At 46.2% G+C, this 18109-nt stretch overlaps 1 protein-coding gene and 1 long non-coding RNA gene across 3 annotated transcripts in view; both read right to left on the minus strand.

Moving 5' to 3' along the window:
- LOC129386573 (uncharacterized) overlaps nucleotides 1–18109 on the minus strand; it is a 120501-nt gene that overhangs the window by 66204 nt on the left and 36188 nt on the right. The gene's annotated exons all lie outside the window — the stretch shown is intronic.
- Nucleotides 7–8010, minus strand: LOC126538283 (uncharacterized). Its single transcript, XR_011893677.1, has 3 exons — nucleotides 7223–8010; nucleotides 6029–6121; nucleotides 7–254 (listed from the first exon to the last, which is right to left on the minus strand). It is a non-coding gene; the product is annotated as an uncharacterized lncRNA (long non-coding RNA).

Genomic DNA, 18109 nt, shown 5'->3' on the forward strand with positions numbered 1-18109 from the left:
GGAAGAGTGACTGCATGGAGGGTCATTTATTCTAGCCACCTGTACAATATTTAGAGCTTGCACTATGCCTTGTATGTGGTGACAAGTCTTGTGGTCGTTCTACACTGAAGAACAGTCTTATTCAAACCAATGTTCCAGGGCACAGGCGAGGCTGGTGATGCCTTTGTGTAGCTCCATTCCAATGTCCTAAGGCGAGCCATCATAGATGAAACCATTTCTTCCTTGATCGCTGTAGCCATCTGCTTGTTTTCTACCTGCAAAATGATTTGTTGCAATTTAATGTCAGGAAAAGTACACGAAACTTGACAAGCAGCGCTTCCCTGCAACATTCACTTTAATATTTCAAGATCACATGAAAACCAGGATAAAGAAAACAAGCACACATAGTGCTTACTTCCAAGAAATCGTTATTTCGAAAGAATAAGGCATTTATTCTGCCACATCATGAATGTAGGAGAGACAGGTTACACAATTATATGAGGGCAATTCAGAAATTATTACCTCCAAGCCCACTACTTTGCCGATATTACTGCAAACATTTTGAACTCTTTATCATTGATGCACTTATGTTTATGCTATCGAATGTCGCCTCACATTCCTATCTCTTCTCATTCCAGAGTAATCGAGCAATTCATGGCATCCAGTGGTGACGTCAAGTTGAAACAGCAGGCTGTAATTGAATTTCTGACTGCGGAAGGTTGTGCGCATATCAACATTCATCGCCATCTGACTGCAGTTTACGGGGATTCCTGTGTTGACGTCAGCACTGTGCAGAGGTGGGCAAGGACTGTGAAAGACCAAAATCCTGCCGCATCAAATCTCCAGGATCAGCACCGAAATGGACGGCCCACAATGGCTTCTGATGAGGGTCATGAACATCAGGCAGATAGGTTCACTCAGGGCAATCGCAGGATCAAGCAACACCAGATTGCAACAACACCCACCATTTCCATTGGCTCAGTGAACCACATCATTAAAGACCTGCGTTACAAGAAGACTTGCACTTGTTGGGTGCCATGGCAACTGACGACTGACATGAAAAAGTTGAAGCATTGCGAACAAGTTCAAATCTTCTTGTAACCCAGGAGGTTCTTAATTATGTGGTTCACTGAACCAATGGAAATGGCGAGTGTTGTTGCAATCTGGTGTTGCTTGATCCCGCGATTGACCCGATTCAACTCGTCTGCCTGATGTTGATGATCCGCATCAGAAGCCGTTGTGGGCCGTCCAGTTCGGTGCTGATCCTGGACGTTTCATGCGGCTGGATTTTGATGTTTCCCAGTCCTTGCCCACCTCCACACAATGCTGACTTCAACACAGGCATCACCGTAAACTGCTTTCAGACGGTAATGAATGTTGAAGGGCGTAGAACCTTCAGCAGTGAGAAATTCAATTACAGCCCGCTGTTTCAAGCGGACATCACCACTGGATGCCATGCATTCATCGATTACTTTGGAACGCGAAGGGATAGGAAGATGAGGCAAGTGACATTCTATAGCTTAAACATCAGTGCATTAATGATAAAGAGCCAAAATGTTTGCAGTACTACTGGCAAAGTAGTGTGTTTGGAGGCATTACTTCCTTAACCGCCCTCATATTACAGCAATAACACTGGGCAGTTTGTTTTCGTGTGTGACATCTGACCCAAAACTACAACTTAGAATGTGCACAAATAAAGATGCTCGTGTTGAGCCCAATAAATTGCTTACAAATATATCAATCCTTTCTTATGCAATAAGTTTACAATGAGAAGCCACATCATCTCACTGCAACTTTTCCCTGCAAGCAAGTTACATTGAAAATAAGGTGCAGCCATATGCTTCGCTATGCATTGCACTGTAACCATCAAGAGGTACTTTGACATTAATGCCTTGTTCCCAAAACCAACAGTGTAAATGCCAACCATTATTTCACAGGAGGTGGTGGCCACAAGGCAAAAACAAATTCGCAGGGTTTACGTGCCAAAACAATGACCTTACATTCATCGGTTAATATAACACATGGCATTGTTGTTTCGCCTGCCTCCTCAGAATTATACATTGTTAATAAGAGTAGAAATCAGCATTTTCACAGAAGCTTGCTCCTTTAACAACAAGAGGCACTAACGATGCTGTTCTTTAGGTTTCCCAGGCAAACAATGCAAGCATCACTATACTCACTATCACAAACAATGCAAGCATCACTATACTAAGCATCACTAAGCTGACCTTTATTTTTTTCTTAATCTATGACCTACACAGTGGCTGGTAAGAACCCCTCTCCAAGAAATATTTGGCATCTCTACTAGAAGCCCTACCTACACCTTTTAACATCATCTTAGACATCTCCACTAAGCAAGCACATAATCCTGCTGGTATTTTTATTACAGAGGTTTTCACTAAAGATCTTCCGAGCAAGAACTCTTTAGCATTTGATCATTTCGATGCTTTGAACTGGAACAACACAGTGAATGCATCATGCTTAACAGAAGTTTAGCTATTTTAATCAAAGCACAGTTAAAGCCTTTCATGTATTAAGTTTGTCATCTGCTTTTACTTGATCTTGCTGCTTATCTGATCGTGAGTTACACTAAGATCAAACATTCTAATGGCCAACATCTCATCTGTGAAACGCAGAAACTTTAGTGCACTTGTCAGTGTTGTTACGACATTCTTAAATGTGATGATTAGGCTGCTGGCTGTTTAGCACTGTAGTAGCATTGTACAGGGTGATCATTTTTAAGTATTATGGAATTTTTAAAAATTTCCTGTGGCAGATGGCATAATTCTTGTCCTTGAGCTATATTATTTGAAGAGGTAGAAATCCCTAGCATGAGAAATCGAAACACATGTTCAATTAATTAAAAATTTCACTATTGACTTGGTAACTAATTATTTTACTGTGCATATTGCAATTTACGAATTGTAGCCAGTGAGCTTGGAAGACGTGTGCACTTGAACTTCCAGGATGACACCAGTTTAGGAATATTTCCCTGATAAAGAACACTACACAAGGGTGTTCCAGTTACTTTTGTGCATCAGTGCATACAAGCACATTTTGTTAAAAAAGTAAGTGGAACAACAGTGCATTTTTACGGCAAGTTTGATGGTGCATATCTCCAAACTGGCATCATTCTTGATTTCCAAGTGGATGCATCTTGTAATCTCACTAGCTATGATTCGTAAATTACAATATGTGTCTCATATATGTGGTGGCACTGGTAAATACTCCCAGAGTTCTACTAGGAAACATAAATACCGAAGAAAGTGGATGGGGAAAAGGCGCCTACAGTAGTTCAATTGGTAAAGCATCGCATGCGTAATGCGAAGACGTGGGTTCGTTCCCCACCTGGTTCGTTCCCCACCACGTTCCCCAACATTATTTCATTTATTAATCACAAGTAATTTACCCTAACTTGTCCTTGGTGTTAGTGTTTGCTGGCTTCTTAGGATAAGATTAATAAGCATCGGCCCCTCGGTTAAGCCACTTTCTTTGTTTATATGTGCCACGAAGTAATTAATTGAACATGTGTTTCGATTTCTCGTGCAAGATATGTCTGCCTGTTTGAATATTCCTGCTCAAGGACTAGAATTATGCTATATGCAACAGGTTATATTTAAAAATTCCACGAAACCTAAAATCATCACCCTGTATAAAGACACTGTGAATTTTAAAACAAGCTTCAGTGAACATTATTGAATCAGCAAATGGCCAGTGTAACTAGCCTGCTTATCCTGGAAATCTTTTGTAGCTTATAAGCATAGAGCATTTCACTTACACATTTAGGAATGCGTGATTTTCTTGAAATCAGTCCTTTCTTTTTAACAGCTAGCATCCCTGCCAGTTTAGTTAGACATAATGTTGCATGACTTCAATGGTACTGCAAAATCAGATTTTCTTTCTGCTCCCAGTGTCTAGTGATGTATCTTTACCAGTGTCTTTAGCAGCTGAGATAACTAATGTTCCTGCAGGTAAATATTAGAAAACATTGCGATAACTGCCAAGTAAATGCAATCGTGCATCTTGCTTACAATACAGCATGTGCTCTACCTCCTGCCAGGTTTGTACTCCATATCAGGCCAGCATGCAACTTGTACAAGAGGCACCTTTCGCATGCATGAAGATATTTTATGAGGTTATGGTGGTGTCAAAACATGACATCAACCATAATGCCTTAAACTATTATATGAAACACTTACTTGTACAAAGATAGAAAAGGCACCACTTTTGAATTTAGCACATTCGGTTTACAGTACCATAGTAGAAATGGCTCAACTAGTACAGGTACGCAAACGGGCTAGTTGGTATTGGTCGAGGACTTTCGACAATGTGAACTCGACAAAGGATGGAGAAAGAGGCGATAGCATTTGTCTCCATTTCTCGCCGCTTTCGACGTCCTTTGTACAAGCCCGCACTGTTGAACATCATGGGTCAACTAGTACAGCCTGAAAAAAATGTCATGAAAGAAAACTTGGCACTCAACCTGAACAATTCTGCCTGTCAGGTATTATGGTTTCTTCAGAACTTATTTCTTTATACAAAGACCGACCCATCAAGTAAAGCTTACTGAAAGAAATGAACAACATCAACACCTCTCAAGGCACATGCATCAAAGGAGTTAGAGCATCATACACGTTACCTTTAAGTGCAAAAGTATTCTTTTTCTTAGGCAAACTGCATTTCTAGTTTCTTAAACCCTATATATTCATTTGTCACAGCTATGGGAAAATCACAAGGTGGAAAAAGATGTGTTGGTGCAATTTCAACTTTTATGTACAACAACAAAAGGTAAAGCACAGGAAATCTCACTGGTCCTCTGTCTAAATGACACTCAGTTTCATTTGTCATGTCCACTCCCATCCTGATGGCAGCAGAAACAGGAAGAGAGCAGCGTGGTTCAGAAAGCAGACGAAGGAGCTGATATCCTAGCTGACATAAAGAGTAAAGAAGGGAGCTGGTCAGGCCATGTAGTGCAGACTTGAGACATCATTAACTAGTGCAAAAAAGACAATGGACGACAGCTAGAAGCACACAGGAGAGAGCTCTAGGCTTCAACTGAAATTTTGGCTACACAGAAACATAGGATTCAGGGGATGCGACCTCGACGGATGGAAGCAACATTCATATTTCCCTTTCCCTGTCTGACAAAGGAGATATCGGAGCAAATTGATGGATAGGTTCATTTCGAGATACGAACACTCTTTTTGGTGAGAGCCAGAGAAGGGGTGCTTACACACCTATCACCCGCTTTTTATGCAAAGTGCTTCGAATATTTTCATGTAGACCTGCCTCTAGAGCCGTCTGGGCAGATGAGTGCTTTGAAACTGCTCAGTGCATGAGCACCTACCGCAATGATTGGCCGGATGGCCACCAGCCACTGACAACTGCGGTCGTTTAAACACCAACCTGTTTGGCTTGAGGAAACATAGGGAAACTTTCAGTACCTTAGTGGCTGGTGGCCACATGGCCAATCATCGCCATATGTGCTCATGCACCGAGCAGTTTCAAAGCAATCGTGTGCTCAGGCGGCTCCAGAATCAGGTACATATGGAAATATACGAACCACTTTGCATCAAAAAAGCGGGAAATAGGTGTGTAAGCACTCATCTCTGGCTCTTACCAAGAATGTTCGCAAGTGAAATTAACCTGTTCATCAATTTGTTCCGATAGCTCCTATGTTGTTTCTGTCTGTCGACATTCTGTGCATTCCATGTTTCTGTGTAGCAAAAATTTCAGTTGAAGTCTAGAGTTCTGTCTTATGTGCTTCTTGATGTTGTCTTTGTCACGCTAGTTATTGATGTCTCAAGTCTGCCATAAACACCAACTAGCCCAAGTGCCTTCTTCAACCATTCAAGTTACAGAATGGAAGGCACAAGAAGAGAAGGGTAGTCAAGGACGGTAGAGAAGCAGACTATGATGAAGTCAGAAAATTTGCAGGCTTCACTTCGAATCCGCTAGCGCAAGACAGAGGTAATTGGAGCTCACTGGGAGAGGTCTTCATCCTATGGTGGAAAAAATATGTCGGCCAATTGTGATGAAAAAATTATACCTGTCAGCTCAGATGTCTTCACAGTCTTTTCAGCAATGTGTAGGCCCAAGACAGCCAGTCGGTTCCCATGCAATTGCTTCATGTTGACTGTAACTGCATGAGCACAAGAAAACAACCCACCATTAATGCCACTCGAGATTGACCACTCAATAAAAGAACCTCTCAAAGCTGCAAATACAATTAAGCATTTACCAGCTTAATACATACATATATAAAGGCCAAGAATAGTTACAATAATCATACGCTTTATAACTAGACATTAAAATAAGGTAGTGAAACGTACAATAATCGTAGGGCGTTGAGTGCAATTCATTTCAGAAATACTTTTGACCACTGACAGGACGCCTCAGGCAGGGCTCAGTCACACAACAAGAAAACATAAATAGTAGTAGTAATAAGCATGCCTGCGTGAAACCAAGACACGAATTCAAGGACGAGAAAAAAATTGATTAGGCTCGGTGTACTTTTTTAGACAAGAAGATAAATTTATAAACAAATAGCGCAACCACGCGTTCATCCGCAACAGCATGAGAGCTTCTAGAACAAACGAGCACAACTTAAAACGAAGGATTAGTACATAGCCGGGGTGGTCGTGGTTCTTTTGTTTTGCATTAGTTCTAGTCATGAAAGCACGAGCACTGCAAGCTACTTGCGCCATTACCTATCACGTGACCTCCGACAAAAAACAAAAAAAACAAATGAGTGCAAGTAAATAAGCGACATTTAATACGGTTTTCACACTGCACACTTTTGCCCGCGATCGATCCTGACTGGAATTGAATTTCTGGGCGCGTTTGGCTTCGTTGCACAATCTGCGGACGGGAGCCAATCGCGGTCGAAAATTTGCATCCAGAATGGGCTCGATCGTGATCGAAAGTGGCCCTGTGACACTGGTATAAGTCTGCGCCCATCTTTTGTAACAGAATGAACGAATTAGTCAAACCAAAGTATTATTTACCTGCCTGCGCCGAATACTGACGCGTAGCAGTACTTAATTCTCTACAACTCTAGTTGAGGACACGTGAACAATGAAACATTCTTTTTCACATTCGGTGCCCGTCGGCTATGCCTGGAGTACAGATACTACACTCGCATCCAACCCACCTTGTGCTGCCATTTAAAGAAATTACGCGAAAATTACTACCACAATGACGCACCATAAAAACGCGACGCTGAACGTGACTACGTACGTACCTTTTATATGAGCAGTCCATGCGCCTTGCAAAAGGCCCTCGGTTTGAAGGTGGAGCGCTGTCACGATGTGTACTCTGGGCACGCCGTTTGGTTTACGTAGTGGATGGACCATGTTGACGATGCATTCCGCCGAAACACAAAACGTCCACTTCATCACTGTTCAGGCCGAATGGAAGATGTTTTCTCTTTCGCCACGAATGACGGCCGTCGTAGGCATAGTAAACACACTGTCACAAAGAAACACCGATGTCGTAGGCCGCTGCTGCCTTTCTTTCTCACGCATAATCGCGTCGCCTTCACTCCGGACGCTAACTTCACGTCGATGAGCGCAAAAGTACACGAAAACAACGAGGTAGTACAATCTAAACGCAGCAAAAAACAATCGAATTACTCACAACTTCAAGAATGTCACGGAGAACACACCAAACACACATGCACCCGCCGGCCCGCCGCGAGACGCAGGAAATGACGTAGCGGCGATAGCAGCGACACCCGTCGGGGGAAGTTATTTCAATTTCGGTTTCGTTTTCAAGGCATAAATACAAATATTTTTTTAAAACTACGTGTGTATATTACTTTCCAAGCTATTTATTTTACGCTACCTCTAAGCCATTTCCTGTGTTTACGGGTAGGTTCAATGGAAATTTATTCGCAAAAACATTGGCTGATATCAAATGAAATGGAATGGCAAAGGTGGGCTGGTAAGTGCATGTAAGTGAATTAATTTTCTATATATATATTTTTTTTTTGCTTGGACGTTCATTTGTAAAGAGACGTGGCCCTTCCTGGTCACATAGGATGCAGAGGTACTTCCGAGTCTGTCTTTTCTTTTATGCACAGAGAAAGAGAAAGAGAGAAAAAAAGCTTTAATTGGCCTTTTTAAAAAGTTTACAATGCTCATATTTCTTAACTGGTTTGCTCACGCAAATTTTAAATAGCTTGGACGAACGACAGATGTAGAAGTACTTGCATAATAGCTTTCTAAACGTATAGGCGATACCACGAAATTTCACATGCACAGAATTACTCGAAAACCTCAAGTTTCCAAGTACGAAAAGTATTTCTTTGCGTGGTGTCGTGAATGTGCAACCGAAGCGAATCCAGTTCTCTTTTTTTTTTCTTTTTTTTTTTAAGAGCGGGTGAGCGAGTGGGGCCGATGAAAACTCAAACGGAAGAACAAATATAACGACTCCCCTTTGGTGGACAGCACCGTGAGTTGTCGTTGTTATAATCTGATGTCGGTCTTTGTCTTACTACAGTTGCTTAGAACAGCAGTTTGACGGGTAATGAGCAAGATATATTCACAACCGAGGAATTTTGTGCATGCGGTAGACAAGTCATTTTCAACCCAACTACTGTCGCCCTCAAACTACCGCTAGCGGAGCAATTTACTATTGTCCCCATTCAATAGCTGCGCCTATACAATCGCCGAACCCGTTTGCTCGGCGAGGGTGCAGCTGTGGTAAAGGCTATTGAATGACAACAACAATTTCATGGCAAAGTGTGGGAACTGTGATGGCATTTAGTCTGGGTGTTGGCTTTAAGCATTCTCTTGTCTCCCCTTAGTACCATACTATCTCTCCTCTGCGCTGTTGCATGTGAGTACAAAAGTAAGCTCTGCACCTTTCGCACTACTTTTGCGGAGGGGGGGGGGGGGGGGGGGGGAGGTGGCTAACGCGTAGTTAGTCTTTCAGAGGGCATTGTGTCGATGGCCAGGGTGTTTCAGTGGGCATTGTGACGGCCAAAGAGGCCCAAAGAGTGTTGTAGCGATGCCCACGAAGTTCTCGCTAAAACGACTCGCACACGCCTTCCCCGCGTCCCTCTCATGTTCATTATGCACGCTCTCAAACCACCCACCGACGCGGCTGGCAAGGCAGTGACAGCAGCAGCAACAGAATTGGAAAGGGTGAGGGAGGAGGCATAGAAAGCTTCGCTTTAAAATCTGGCAGAACGCCCCCGTGCACACTGTAACCTGCAATCCAGAGCTCTGGTGTTAGGACAAAATTCAATTTCATTCTACAAGGTATTTCTTTCCCGTATTCAGCATGTGCACCTGTCTCACCCATCTCGCGATGGGAGACGGGCGAGTCTCGCGCAGGTCTGCATATGCCAAGATATCGCGAACGTACTTGGCAGGCGGGCAATTGCGCGCACACTTCAAAAATGCCTCGCCACTGTTCCGTGAACAAAGATGGGTCTGCAGATGCCCCTCCAATTTCTGGAATCTCGTTATATCTACAATGATTGGCTTAATGTCCTATTCATGTGTGCAATAATACCGTCTCCAATTTGGGAGGGGAAATATTTGAGTAAATAGCGCTGTTAGTCGGTGTTGTAAATACGTATGTATGCATCGCAAGTTGTACGTTGGTTCTCTATACTTTCTCATATTATTCTCCCTTTCTTTTTGAGCACTCCGTTCTGGCAGCTGTTTGTAAGCCAGTAGAACTTTCCTTTACTATACAACTACAAACTTAATAGTTTCTTGTTGTACAGCCAGCTTCGTAAATTGACGCGGACGCGAAGCCATGAGCGTTTTGCACGGCTCGTTCTGCAGATGCCGCTTGAGCAAAGCATTGTGGTGGGTGAGAAGGCTCAAGTTTGCCAACGAACCTACCTTGTTTATGAACTTGAGAGAAGCAGAACGAATTGGGGTTATTGATTCGGCGAAAAAAGGTCAGGTGGGGTTAAAGCTTCGAAATCGGCGTATCTTTTTTCCTTGTATGGTTCGTCGCGCCCTTTTCTGCCTGTTTTGTTGTGCTTGAAAGAAACCTAGACGACCGCACTGCTTTCGAGCAAGTGTGGCGCGTACAGCTGCATGCTGTCACGTGGCCTGTTCATTTTGCTGGATTCCTGGCGTCCCAAAAGCAGCAAGAGCTGCACTAGTTCTGCCTTACTGAAAACATTTTGAACATTTTTCTTTTGGTTAAATATTCAATACCAGAAAAAGTAGGTGCGCGCTTTTGGATTCCGCGGAATTTGTGCGTGACGACATTTGAGAACTGTGTGCCACCTAGAGCAATATGACATAATACATAGTAGTGCTTAAGCAACAGGTTTTTCGAAGGACATATTTAATATAGCTCGTCAAAACAGACAGTGAAACGGAGGGGGACTCTCTTCAGGAGTTTTGTTGGCATTGAAAGCCCGACATGTCTCGGGGGGAAGGAGTTGGGGTAGGGGAGGGCACACTTCTATATCCGCCACTGGCTTGTAGTGCCGTGGGACACGCTGTCTCTTCGTGCAACTGTATGTTTGTGAATGTAATAAAAATAAACAAAAACACCCTTGCACCCACCCCCAATATTGTTAGTCAGTGCACCCTTTCGGTGGGTAAAAGGGTGTTATGGCATCTAGAACTGCCCTATGCTTCGCAAAAAGTCGTGATGATGGGATGTTTCTTGAGTGAAAACACCCTTCAAGGGTGTTATGATTCGCAATTATCACCATCAAGGGTGTAAATTATTTTACTGTGTATACTACGAGAGCTATGACTGATAGTTTTCTATATATATATATATATATATATATATATATTCATCTCATCTATGGGATCGCATGCGCGCGCTGTTGCTTTGTCTCTGCGTGTAGTATAGTTAAGAGAGCCAGTTTAAGGGCGGAGAAGAAGAAAGAAAAGAAAAGCAAAAACTGCAGCGCCGTGGTTTTAAAGCGCACCCATGGTAGAGAAACGGAATGCGATATAAGCGTGCGTAGCCATGATACGCACACGACAAACTGCCTTAAAATATTTAGACTTGAGGGAAAGCTTCGGTAACAAACGATAGCACACCAATCAGCACTCGAATATAATTATAACCCTAATACTAATTGTAAATATTCATCTCATCTATGGGATCTAATGCGCGCGCTGTTGCTTTGTTCTGTGTGTAGTAGTTAAGAGAGCCTGTTTAAGGGCGGAAAAGAAGGGAGGGAAGGAAAGTCTCTGAAGCAAAATTACAGCGCCGTGGTTTTAAAGCGCATCCCGTGGTAGAGAAACGGAAGGCGATATAAGCGTGCGTGGCCATGATACGCACACGGCAAACTGCCTTAAAATATTTAGACTTGAGGGAAAGCTTCGTTAGCAAACGATAGCACGGCAATCAGCACTCGAATATAATTATAACCCTAATAATAATTGTAAATATTCATCTCATCTATGGGATATAATGCGCGCGCTGCTGCTTTGTCTCTGCGTGTAGTAGTTGAGAGAGCCAGTTTAAGGGCGGAGAAGTGGGAAGGAAAGGATAGTCTCTGAAGCAAACTTGCAGCGTCGTGGTTTTAAAGCGCAGCCGTGGTAGAGAAACGGAAGGCGATATAAGCGTGCGTGGCCATGATACGCACACGACAAACTGCCTTCAAATATTTAGACTTGAGGGAAAGTTTCGTTAGCAAACGATAGCACGGCAATCAGCACTCGAATATAATTATAACCCTAATAATAATTGTAAATATTCATCTAATCTATGGGATCTAATGCGCGCGCTGTTGCTTTGTCTCTGCGTGTAGTAGTTGAGAGAGCCAGTTTAAGGGCGGAGAAGTGGGAAGGAAAGGATAGTCTCTGAAACAAACTTGCCGCGTCGTGGTTTTAAAGCGCAACCGTGGTAGAGAAACGGAAGGCGATATAAGCGTGCGTGGCCATGATATGCAAACGACAAACTGCCTTAAAATATTTAGACTTGAGGGAAAGTTTCGTTCACAAACTATAACACGGCAATCAGCACTCGAATACGACGAGAGAAATTACTGAGACGTGGAAAATTCCCATGAAAAAAATCTGGTTTGCGAGACAAATGCTTGTATGTATTGAACCTCTTAAAAGATGAGGGGGAAATATGCGCTCACCGAGAGGGCATCTTCAGCACGGGACCACCCCAAGGCACCTTACATTTTTGCCTGAATATATCCCGTAATAAAAACACCTACACAGCTGCTGTCAAATTTCACGTTATGGGCTATCCTTTTGGTCGGTGAATTTTTCAGGACAGATTTATGCTAGGAAGAGTAGAAAGGTTCAGCAGCATGTTACACTCTACCAACACCTAATGAGGAAAGCCTGCTGCACACGTGGTAATGCCTGAAGTTGTACGATCTGACGGGTAAGACATAGTGAGCTGCAGTATGAAGTAAACGTTTGTCACTGTAGGTTGACCGCCTCAACGCCTCATGCGAGAACATAATGCACACCTAAAGGTAATTTCGTTCTTGTTTTCATTGGCTCTCTTTTATTCCGTCGTTCGTTCGTTCACTCGTTTCGTTCCTTGGTTCATATTCAGCCATTAATTGCTTGCTCATGGAGGTGTGAGCCATTCCTGATGCTGATATTTTGCTCTCACTAGAGGCGCTTTCTGGCGGGTTGAAGCCATTGCAACTAGCCTCATGAGGCTCTCGATATGAGAAATGGAAATCGCGCAAAGGCAAACTATTCACGTCATTTCTGACATGTGTAGGTGGAATGACTCCCCTTCGGACTGCGGTATCCTGCGGTATCGTGCTTTTTACTTGTATAATTGTATTTGTTCTTGTTGCGGTTGTTCACATGGGTCACGCAATGTTATACTTTTCTTCTAGTCGAGTAGTGTTACCTTGTACATAGTTTCTAATGATGCCAGGTTGGTCGGCATCGAGACCAGATTATTTAATTAAGGAATTAGAACTAAAAAATAATCATATTGTTACGTGTAGCTGACGTACAAGTTTATTTACAATATATTTACACGTAGACAAACGGTGGCAATGATGGCGACGCTATATCAAGCGGTGGCCACGTCGTCTTCCTTCTCCTCAGTGCAGCCACACTTTGGCGGCTGTTCCGTAGCATCACCCCCGGCAGTAGAAGCGCCGTCCCGGTGCTTAATCTACACATCCGCGGCGAAAGGTGTGTGATACGGCTTTAGTCTCGCCACGTGAACGATGTCACTTGCAGCCGACGATGACGCTGAGAGGCTGGCGGGGATGACTTCATACGTGACATCGGTCACTTGTCACACCACACGGTATGGGCCAGTGTAGCGCGACAGCAGCTTTTCGGAAAGGCCCACACGTCGAATGGGGGACCAGAGAAGCACCAGAGAACCCGGAGTAAATTGTACGTCGCGATGGTGGCAATCATAGAGGCGTCTCTGATACTCCTGCGAGGCCTCGAGACGGGTGCGGGCGAGCTGGCGCGCGTGGTCGGCGTGTGCGATCGCGTCGCGGGCGTATTCAGGGGTTGAACGTGTGGCCGAGGGCAACAAAGTGTCCAAAGGCAACGCGGTTTCTCGGCCATATAGGAGATAGAATGGTGAATAGCCGGCGGTGTCGTGACACGATGAATTATACGCGAACGTCACATATGGTAAGTGAAGATCCCAGTCGTGGTGGTCGGTCGCGACGTACTTATGTAGCATGTCGGTGATGCTCCGGTTTAGGCGCTCCGTGAGGCCGTTGGTCTGTGGGTGGTAGGACGTGCTGAACTTGTGCTTAGTCGAGCAGGAGCGGAGGATGTCCTCGACGACTGCCGACAGAAAGCTGCGGCCACGGCCAGTGAGTAATTGGCACGGGGCACCGTGCACTAAAATGATGTCATAGAGCAGAAAGTCAGCAACGTCAGTAGCACAACTTGTCGGCAGGGCTCTGGTGATTGCGTACCGCGTAGCATAATCATTAGCGACGGCGACCCATTTATTTCCGGAGCCCGAGAGAGGAAACGGTCCAAGAAGGTCTAGACCAACACGCAAAAAGGGTTCCGGTGGGATGTCGATCGGCTGAAGACATCCAGCTGGAGGCGTGGAGGGCTTCTTCCGGCGCTGACAGGGCTCACAAGCGGCATCGTAGCGCCGCACGGAGCGGGCGAGACCCGGCCAAAAGAATCGACGGCCTACACGGTCGTATGTGCGCGAGACGCCCAAGTGGCCAGCCACGGGAGCGTCGTGAAGTTGTTGGAGAACAGTCGAACGCAGGTGTGATGGAATTACGAGCAGAAGGTCATGGCCGTGTAGATCGAGATGGCGGCGGTATAGTGTCCCTTCCTTAAGGAGAAACATCCGGAGAGAGGCGTCGCCAGGCGTTGACTCCAGATGGTCGATGAGGGCTCGTAATGAAGGATCGCGGCGTTGCTCATTGCCGATTTCGAGCAACTGGGACACAGAGAAAACGCAAGTGATCGTGTCCGCATCAGCCGGGTCGTCGACGGGGTAGCGGGACAAACAATCGGCATCCTGGTGCAGCGTCCCCTCTTGTATACCACGGAGAAGGTATATTCTTGCAGGCGTAACGCCCAGCGAGCGAGTCGTCCCGTGGGGTCCTTGAGCGAGGATAGCCAGCAGAGCGCGTGGTGATCAGTGATGACACCGAAGGGGCGTCCGTACAAGTATGGACGAAACTTGGCAACAGCCCACACAAGAGCGAGGCACTCGCGCTCTGTGATTGAATAATTGCGCTCGGCGGGTGATAGAAGTCGGCTGGCATAGGCTATAACGCGATCATGTCCACGCTGGTGTTGTGCTAATACTGCTCCTATGCCGTGACCACTGGCATCAGTTCGAACTTCCTTTGAAGCAGACGGGTCAAAATGGGCCAGAATTGGAGGCGTGGTAAGGAGAGTAGTGAGCAGCGAAAAAGATGCGGCATGGTCAGGTCCCCAAGAAAATAGGGCGTCTTTCTTCAAGAGGTCGGTAAGGGGACGGGCGATGGTTGCAAAATCCTTCACAAAGCGTCGGAAATATGAGCACAGCCCTACGAAACTACGAACGTCCTTGGTAGACTTCGGAACAGGAAAGTTCGTAACGGCGCGAATTTTGTCCGGGTCAGGTCGCACGCCTCTGGCGTCCACGAGGTGTCCAAGGACGGTGATTTGGCGGTGCGCGAAGTGACATTTTGACGAGTTCAACTGGAGACCGGCGCGGCGGAACACGTCAAGAATCGCTGAAAGGCGGTCTAGATGCGTGTCGAATTTGGGTGAATAAACGATGACGTCGTCCAGATAGCACACAGGTGGACCACTTGAACCCCTGAAGCAAAGAGTCCATCATTCGTTCGAAGGTGGCAGGTGCGTTACAGAGACCAAAAGGCATCACCTTGGACTGATAAAGGCCGTCAGGGGTAACAAATGCAGTCTTCTCTCTGTCCATGTCGTCGACGGATATCTGCCAGTATCCGGACCGTAAGTCGATAGAAGAAAAATAAGTGGCACCGTACAGGCAGTCTAGAGCGTCACCAAAACGTCCTTTTTTGTGATTTTGTTCAGGTGGCGATAATCTACACAAAAACGCCACGTTCCATCCTTCTTTTTGACAAGTACGACGGGAGAAGCCCAGGGACTACAGGAAGGCTCGATAATGTCCTTTGCAAGCATCTTTTTGACTTCCTGTTGGATAAAAGCTCGTTCTGACGCAGAAACACGATATGGACGTCGATGAATAGGGTTCGCATCGCCAGTGTTTATGCGATGGGTCACGACGGACGTTTGACCTAAAGGTCGATTGTCAAAGTCAAAAATGTCGCGATAGCCTTCAAGAACGCGGCAAAGGGCTGCAGCTTGAGCAGGTGTAAGGTCAGAGGAGACCATCTTCTTAATGTCGACGTCAGTATTGTGCGATGCGTCACGGTATGGGCTGAGCTGTAACGATCTTCCACTGTGAATGGCTCGACCTCATCATCCTGCAAAGCGCGAATTATAGCCAAGGAGATCCCCTGAGGCAGAACTTGCGCGGTAAGCGCGAAATTGACGAGTGGAAGGCAGGTGCGGTTGCCAGTAATTTTCAGCACAGTGTGCGGCACGATAACACCATGTGTAAGCATAACGGCCGGAATTGGTGCGGCCACGTAATTGCCGTCAGGTACAGCTGGTGAGGACAACAAGTCTACGTGTGTCATAGAGTGAGGTGGTAGGCGAATAAAATCTATGCAGATCAGATGGCTGGGAGGGGGGTCCGCAGGGTCGGGAAGAAGAGGCAAGTCAAGGCGAAGTGAGCCGGCCGAACAGTCAATGAGGCCAGAATGATGGGCAAAAAAATCCAGACCGAGGATGAGTTCGTGAGGGCAATGCTCGATGACGGTGAAGAGAACGACGGTGTGTCTCTCAGCAATGGTGAGTCGGGCAGAGCACATGCCAACAATAGCGACAGTCCCTCCGTCGGCGACTTGTACGAATCGGTTCGGGGCAGGCGTCAGAACTTTCTTGAGCCGACGGCGAAGAGCAGCACTCACAATGGACACATGCGCCCCGGTGTTAATCAACGCGCACACAGGAACATTGTCGACGAGAACGTCCAAAAGATTCTTGTTCGTCGGTAAGGTGAAGAGAGGATTTTGAGCCAATGTCGTCTTTGCAGCTTCACCTCCAGAAGCTGCGCTGTCTAGTTTTCCGGTCGGGGGTGCGGCGAGTAGGTCGGAGAAGGAGCATGGCGAGACGGGGGCGAGCGAGATTGACGACGGGAGGGAGAAGGCGAGAGGGAGTAGCGGGGTCGTGTCAAAAGCGTCGCAGGGTCAGATGATGGGGTGGGCATAGAAGGGACGAAGGAAAAGGACGCACTAGAGGGGCGAGGGTGGTTATTAGGAGAATAGCGTGTCGGGGAAGTCCAACGGCTGCGGCAGTGGCGAGCCACATCTCCAATGCGTCGGCAGTTAAAACAGATCGGCTTGTTGTCCACGGTTCGCCATTCGGAGGGGTTGCGCTGTCCATAAGAGTAAGAAGGGCGCGGTGGGGCCGTGCGTGGAGAGAGAGGTTCCGAGCATGCGGAACGAATGGAGTGCAGGCTGACGTTGGATAACTCTTGACGGACGATGGCCTGGATCAAGGAGATTGTCACCGGAGGATGATCAGGTGACGGCAATGAAGGGGCCGCCGGTTGTGCCGCTTCGACCTCACGACGAATGATGCGGGTCAAGTTGTCACATCGCGACGGCTGGTGGAAGAGGTCGTCACAGGATGACGTAGCAGCTGTATTGGGAAGTCGCGTGATGTGCTGGGATACCCGGCGGCTTTTAGCATGCTCAAGACGGCGGCACTCCTTGAGGATCGTATCGATGCTGGTGACGTTGGTAAACACCAGTAAATTGAAGGCGTCGTCAGCAATCCCTTTGAGGACGTGATTTACCTTATCGTCCTTAGACATGGTCGGGTCAGCCTTGGCACAAAGGGCCAAGACGTCGAGAATGTAGGACACGTAGGACTTGGTCGACGTCTGTACACGTGTGGCTAGGGCTTTTTTGGCATTGACGACCGAAGGGATTGCCAAAAAGGTCGCGGAGCTTCTCTTTGAAGAGATCCCAGCTCGATATCTCCTCTTCGTGAGTCTGGAACCATGCAAGTGGAGCTCCGTAGAGGTAGAAAAGAACGTTCGCGAGCATAATAGTCGAATCCCACCTGTGACTGGTGCTGACACGTTCGTATAAGCGGAGCCATTCGTCAACATCAGGACAGCCGACTCCGTTGAAAATACCAGGATCCCGAGGTGGGGAAATGGCGACGTAGGTCGGGGCTGCAGGCGGAGACGGTTGCGTAGATGAAGTGCCGCCAGCAGGAGCCGAAGTTGCACTGTCGCCGTTGCGACCACTGCGAAGCTCCATGACGGGTACGGGGAACGTCCACCTTCACCAAATTAATGTTACGTGTAGCTGACGTACGAGCCTATTTACAATATATTTACACGTAGACAAACGGTGGCAATGATGGCGACGCTATATCAAGCGGTGGCCACGTCGTCTTCCTTCTCAGTGGAGCCACACTTTGGCGGCTGTTGCGTAGCAATATTTCGTTCGATAGAGCCAGTTCAATAGCGCTAAATTCTACATCATCACTTTTATTCAGGCTTGCAAGTGGGAAAGATTATCAACTCGCTAAGCTTAAAAACAATAGAAACTTCGAATTTACAAAGTTAGTGGTGATGATGATGATTGAATTTATTG

This window comes from Dermacentor andersoni, chromosome 4, assembly GCF_023375885.2.
Source record: "Dermacentor andersoni chromosome 4, qqDerAnde1_hic_scaffold, whole genome shotgun sequence".
Taxonomy (NCBI): domain Eukaryota; kingdom Metazoa; phylum Arthropoda; class Arachnida; order Ixodida; family Ixodidae; genus Dermacentor; species Dermacentor andersoni.